Source organism: Apteryx rowi, unplaced genomic scaffold (assembly GCF_003343035.1).
Source record: "Apteryx rowi isolate R43461 unplaced genomic scaffold, aptRow1 scaffold_652, whole genome shotgun sequence".
NCBI lineage: Eukaryota > Metazoa > Chordata > Aves > Apterygiformes > Apterygidae > Apteryx > Apteryx rowi.
In genome coordinates, this window is record NW_020450930.1 from 310,273 (window position 1) to 316,272 (window position 6,000).

Genomic DNA, 6,000 nt, shown 5'->3' on the forward strand with positions numbered 1-6,000 from the left:
GTAAGTAGCTCCTGGTCACACAGATTACTCCAAATTGAAGGTATTTTGGAGGACAGGACTAGAATCCATGTGATCAAACAATCAGTAATCTCAACCTWCTGAAGGAGGAGGAGAAAAAAAGAAGAAGAAAAAAACCACCCTCCTGCCATATCAAAATTCATAAACAAGAGTGTCATATGCAAGACACGCAAAATTGTTCTATTCTACTCAGTGCTGGTAAGGCCACAGCTGTAGCCCAGAATGCTAGGCACATGCAGCATGGCCCATCTTCCTGCCATCAGGCCTCTATGATGGATATGCCAACACCATTTGCAAAGCAAACTCCACTATCCTGAATAGCCTGGAAGCCATAGGGCACATAGTACCCAAGCCCAAAATAAGAGTGTTACAATCAGACCATTACGGGGTTACATTTCCTGAAGACGACATGAAATTCCACAGTTGAGATGGGACAGACACATCATTTACAATCAGTGATTCTGACTGCCTTAAGAGGCGGGCAGACTTCATATCAGAAGCTCTTCCATACTTGCACATGAAGAGGGTTAGAAATGTTTTTGTAAAGCAAAGCACAAGTTCAGTTATTATAATGACTCCGAAAGATGGATCCATACATGAAGTCCCATACTTTCAACAGCATACATCAGTCTCAGGTGATTTGCCCCTTTAAAAATTAATTTATGTAACTACATATTATATATGACTATAGAAATTACCATACACATAAACATATATACACTTAAACACCTCTTATCAACTAAAGGTTATTTTTTCTGAGCTTCATTAGAAAAAATCTAGAYCTGCTCTTATCCAAAACCAGCATCTCAAAATAATTTTTATTAAGTACCATGCTGGACATTAAGTCTCCCAGTGTTCGTATTATTTTCCATTTCATTTAGAGAGATCAAGAAACGTAAAATACACTACAAGAGAACGTGCAAACCATATGCAACACAACAGGCCAGGTCATCTTGTTTAAAGCTCTGTCAGCATGTCTATCTTACACTAAGCACATTTTGGCTGTTTAAATCAAAGTATCAACACAGCAAAGATCAGCATTAGGATTTCGCACCATGCCAAACAGCAAATTACAGACAAAGCAGAGTTACAGTCAGACCTTAAATCCTCTCCTCTCCCCGCCACATCCCCAGTCCTCATCCCACCTTCAGTCAGCTCTGAGTCACAGTCCACCCAGGGTGGAGGATTACAACAAGCCTACACAGTATAGTGTACATACACTAGCTTCCGGGACTGAACCTTTTGAAAGTAGATACCATTTCCTGGTGCCTGAAGAGGGATTACAGTCCCTTGGAATGCGCTGCCCTTTTAATTTGCTACAGGAGGTTTGGAGGTTTGCCATATTGAGCTCATATGGTAGCCTGCAGTAACTGTTGTCATAATCTAAGCAGTACCTTTCAAAGCACGAGGATGGGGACCTGCGCTTTACTGTAGTCAGAGCTATCCCATCAGGAAGTACATTTTCAGCTGTAATACCTAAATCTACTCCAGTACCCACAGAGGTGATGTTGTGCTCTGTATTACTACCTAGGACGTACAAATATGTCTCACATAATTCCTCCTACACTTCAGAGACATTCACTCTCCCACAGATCCTTCAGGCAAACATCAGCTGTTACATTACATCGGCCCCTGTGATATCTATCTGTGATTTTCTGCTAGCAGCCCATAACAAGAGCTCATGTTAGCCTTGTGGGAGCCCTGAGCAGCCACTACACTAYGGAACCTCTTCTTCCTCCCACCCACAGGCACTATCAACCTGATTTCGCCTAATGCACCTCTATGGCTTGGGGTCCCAGGCAATCACTTCAGTTCTTGACTGCCTGCCACTAATGCCCCGTACAAGTTCATTAAGGGTTCCTGTCCTAAGAGACACAACGCTGCCTAGGAGGCCAGGCACCACCAGGAGGGGAGAAATGAGAGCTCTGTTCCCCGCTCTACCTCACAACTCCCACACAAGCATCAATAAATCATTACACCCTCTTTCTGTTTCCCTTCCATCCTTCACTTCAACTCCAAAGCTCCCAGGGCAGGGACCTTCTCAGTAGCTGCTCACTGCGGAGCTCACAGCTCTAGTCCAACACCACCACCAACAGTTACATTTGCGAGCTGGGAGGGAGGGTGAGGGGAAGACAGCACCCCTGGGGGGCCATCACCAGGGACCAGATCATTCTTTCAGTAGGCCTGACACTACACTCACACTAGGAGAGCTCAGTTACAAAAGTGAGGCTGGACACATACATAAAGTCCTAATTCAGTCTCCAGGAATCACTTTAAGGGGTCAAAGATTAACTAGGCCTTGGAGTGATCTTCCAGTTTGGACTGACCTCTTTTGATTGCTCTTCTAGAAGGTAGCTGAATACTAAGTCCTTATGCCAGAGGTCAGACCTCTTGGCAGTTGTTAGGAGCCCCGTGCTAACTCGCTTGCAGCTGCAAGCTGCCTTCCCCTCCCTGCCCTTGTACATTCTCCAGAGATTGTCCTCACAACTTCTCCCAAAAGTCTCCTAATTTTCCATGAAATTATGTATCATTTCGACATTTTTCTGGTTTTTAGTCCTATTTTAATATATAAGTCTTTTGGTTGAAAAGTGAAAGCACATACATGCAGAACAGAGGGGTGATCTGGCTTGTAAGACCACTCAATAATTTAGGTGGGAGATTCCTGACCCCTACTATGTAACGATGCATTCACCATGAAACTTGAAGTTGTTTGAGGTATAAATCTCATCAGATAAAGTYTGGTTCCTAAAATTCACCCCTTAAAATTGAGTAAGTGGCGGGGGGGGGGGGGGGGGGGGGCAAGGGCAGCGATTCTGAGCACTTAACTGTACTTTCTATCAACAGTTCAGTTTTTCCATTCTTTTTTGCCAACATGCTTACTACTCACTTTTCTCCTCCATCCCACACAAACTGCACTAAAATACCTCTTTATTTATTGTGATTTTTATATTCAAGAAAATATTGTTCACAGACTGACTACATGAAAAGAAAAATTACGTATTGGCCCCAGTCACCCCATAGCAGCCTTTAAATCACCTAGCTGTTCTTTATCTGGCATCCTTTCCTTCTATCATTGAAGTATCTGAGCATCTTCCAAAAATTCGCTACACAACATGGCAAGCACCTGCTATGTGTGATCTCTTATAGGAAACAATCTGTTTTGTTCATAACACATTGTCTTCAGGCAAGGACCTAGTCCACGAAGTGCATCAGCTGGAGAACTTCACAGTTCTTGGCCCTGCCCCCAGGAAATGGTCCCCCATTTCCTAAATTAAAAGTGTTTTCCCTTGTACAATACGGCTCCATTAAACTAAAAGCGTGAAGATGAGAGAGYTGTCAGTATACCAGAGGTACAAATCTCGAAGCTAAGGGCAAGATTCCCTCCTTCCTCGCCTTCTTCCCAAGACCACCATGCCCACACGTTCCAATGGTATGTGAAATAGGAAATAGCTATGATATTGGTCAACATTAATTATTTCTGGATTAAATTACAGAGTAGCTCTATTACCATACCAATGAAACCCTCTACATAGCAAAAAAAAAATTACAGAATTCCATCCCACTGGCAATAACAGCTGGTAACAAATTTTAGCCGGGTCTCAGTCTTATACTGAGTATACAGGACCAATATACTGTGATGAAAACAAAACTGCAGAGTTCAAATTTCATTTTTAAAGCGATGAGTGGAAGACGAGGATAGATATCTGCAGCCCTTGGCCTTGGAATTTCAAGGAAGATTTTCTGGGATATAATCCCTAGCTAGTGATAAAGGCTAGGTTACTTTAAATTCTTTTGCAAGTTCTTCAAGATTAAACTACATTGGATTTTGCTAAATTTCTACAAGTTTTCTTCTTATAATAGGATTCAGAGACCACACACTGGAAGGAGGGGAATGTACACAGAACAGAGCCATCAAAGATGACAGGACAAAGCAGTGGAACTGCTCTGCTCCCCTGGGAGGTGCTGCTGGACCCCGCAGATCCCAGGCTTGGCACCAAACTGTTTGGGCTTCCCAAACCAAAGACCCACAGGGAAGGCAGGCTCCACACAGTCTTCTATGGAAGAGGAATGACACATGAGCTCCTGAAGTTCTTGAAAGACAGCTTGCTGAGGAGATAAACCATCTATCACCCATTTTATTTTAAAAAAGAGAATTTACCAAATGTCTGACACCAGCTCCCACACTTTCTAGAAGTATTAGCCTCAAATAACAGCAAAGCATCTTACCAAATTCTTTCGTTTTAAGGTAAGGGCTGTTAAAGAACAGTCAGGCACTAAACATGACAGACTAACCAGACTAGTGGTTGTTTTTTTTTTGTTTGTTTGTTTGGTTTTTTAAGTAGAGCTTTGAGTATAATAACTGTTGTTACATGATGCGCTATGCATTGCCAGTGTCAAGTTGGCTTCAGCTTTTATCTTTCTTTTCCACAGAATGAAAGTAGGATCTCAGTTTACAAAGCTCCTAACTTACCAATCCTATTAGTCATATGTGTGTCTAATGGGGATTTTGACAGTAAAACAGCCTCGTTAATAGATCGTGATTTATTACATTATCCACCACTTCCTTAAAGCTTTTATTTTTTTTATTTCAGAAGAGAAACATCTTAGAGTCGAGTTGCATTTTCCTAGGCTTTTCACCAGCATTACTAGACTATACCTAATCATCGAATCTACTATAAAACACGTTCTTGGAGGATTGGTTTTGCAAAGTTCTTCAATGACAATTCCTGAATGATAATAAATGGAAAGGAAAAAAAAATACAAAATAAGATTTTATAGACATAAGGTAGACATTTAAATAATAGTGAGAAAAGGACAGATGGGAAATGATCTGAATTTCTCAGAATGGATGAAAACATTTACACAAGATGCTTTTTAATACAGCAAAAATCCAAGCCTGTATCAAGGATTATAGGTTACCCCTGCAGAATGGGGAACTATAATACTCAAAAGCATCTAGAAACSACAGTGGGATAAACAACTCCACAAATCTTTGCTGACAAGAGCCAAAAAGAATTAATGAGATGTCTAACAGGAACAGTGAAAAGGAGAAGGGAGGGTAATATGTACCTAACACTGATAAGGAAGAAAAACACATGAAATATACATCTTCACCAAAATTACATCTGATTATAGCTATATGTCTATCCATGTCAAACTGCAATGTATTTAGGGAAACAATACACAAAAAGTTATAGCAACAGATCAAGATCCCTCCCCCTAAAAAAGGGCCCTAAACAGGGAAGAAAACACCACAAAACACTCAAAAGTAATTTATTTCAAACATCACTATTCATTTTGGTGTGCATTACTCTTCCCATCTAGATTACCCATGGAAACTGCCAGCTTGGTCATGTTCCATCTCCAGTGTCCCAGTTCTATATCACATACCATGTCATCATAGCATCTCTTCCCACACAGTTAGATCTTGATCTTGCATTGAGCCTACTTTTTTCAGAGAAGCCTGTGAGCACTTCAGTAATTTTTCCTTTATCCTTTCTTCACAATCCATTTTCCCTTTCCCTCAATTCTCTACCTTACTTCTCCAAAGTCTGTTTCTTCCATTTATCCCAACATATCTGCCAGGTCGCACCTTTAATTTCCTTTTCATAATTATCCTCTATTCATTTCTACTTCTTTACTACTCCCCCGCCTCACTTTTTTGATCATGAATCACATGAAATCTTCCTAAAGTCTTCCCATCATCTTCAAGTTAAAGTAAGTGGGTCAACCATTTTTAAAAAGCACGCTTTTCAGAGAGATTGTGTTTACAAGCTTTTTTGGTGTGTTAAGAAAAATATTTTGAGACAAGGGGGAACTGTAGAAGCTCAATAGCAAAAACTACACTCTGAGCCCAATTGTTCATTGCCTAGAGTGTGGGAAGACTGCCTGCTTCCAAAGAGCTCATTCCAGTTTCCTGCAACTGCTGGGAATTTATAATAGTAGAAGCAGGGTTGGTCTCACATATCACTGTCATCTATC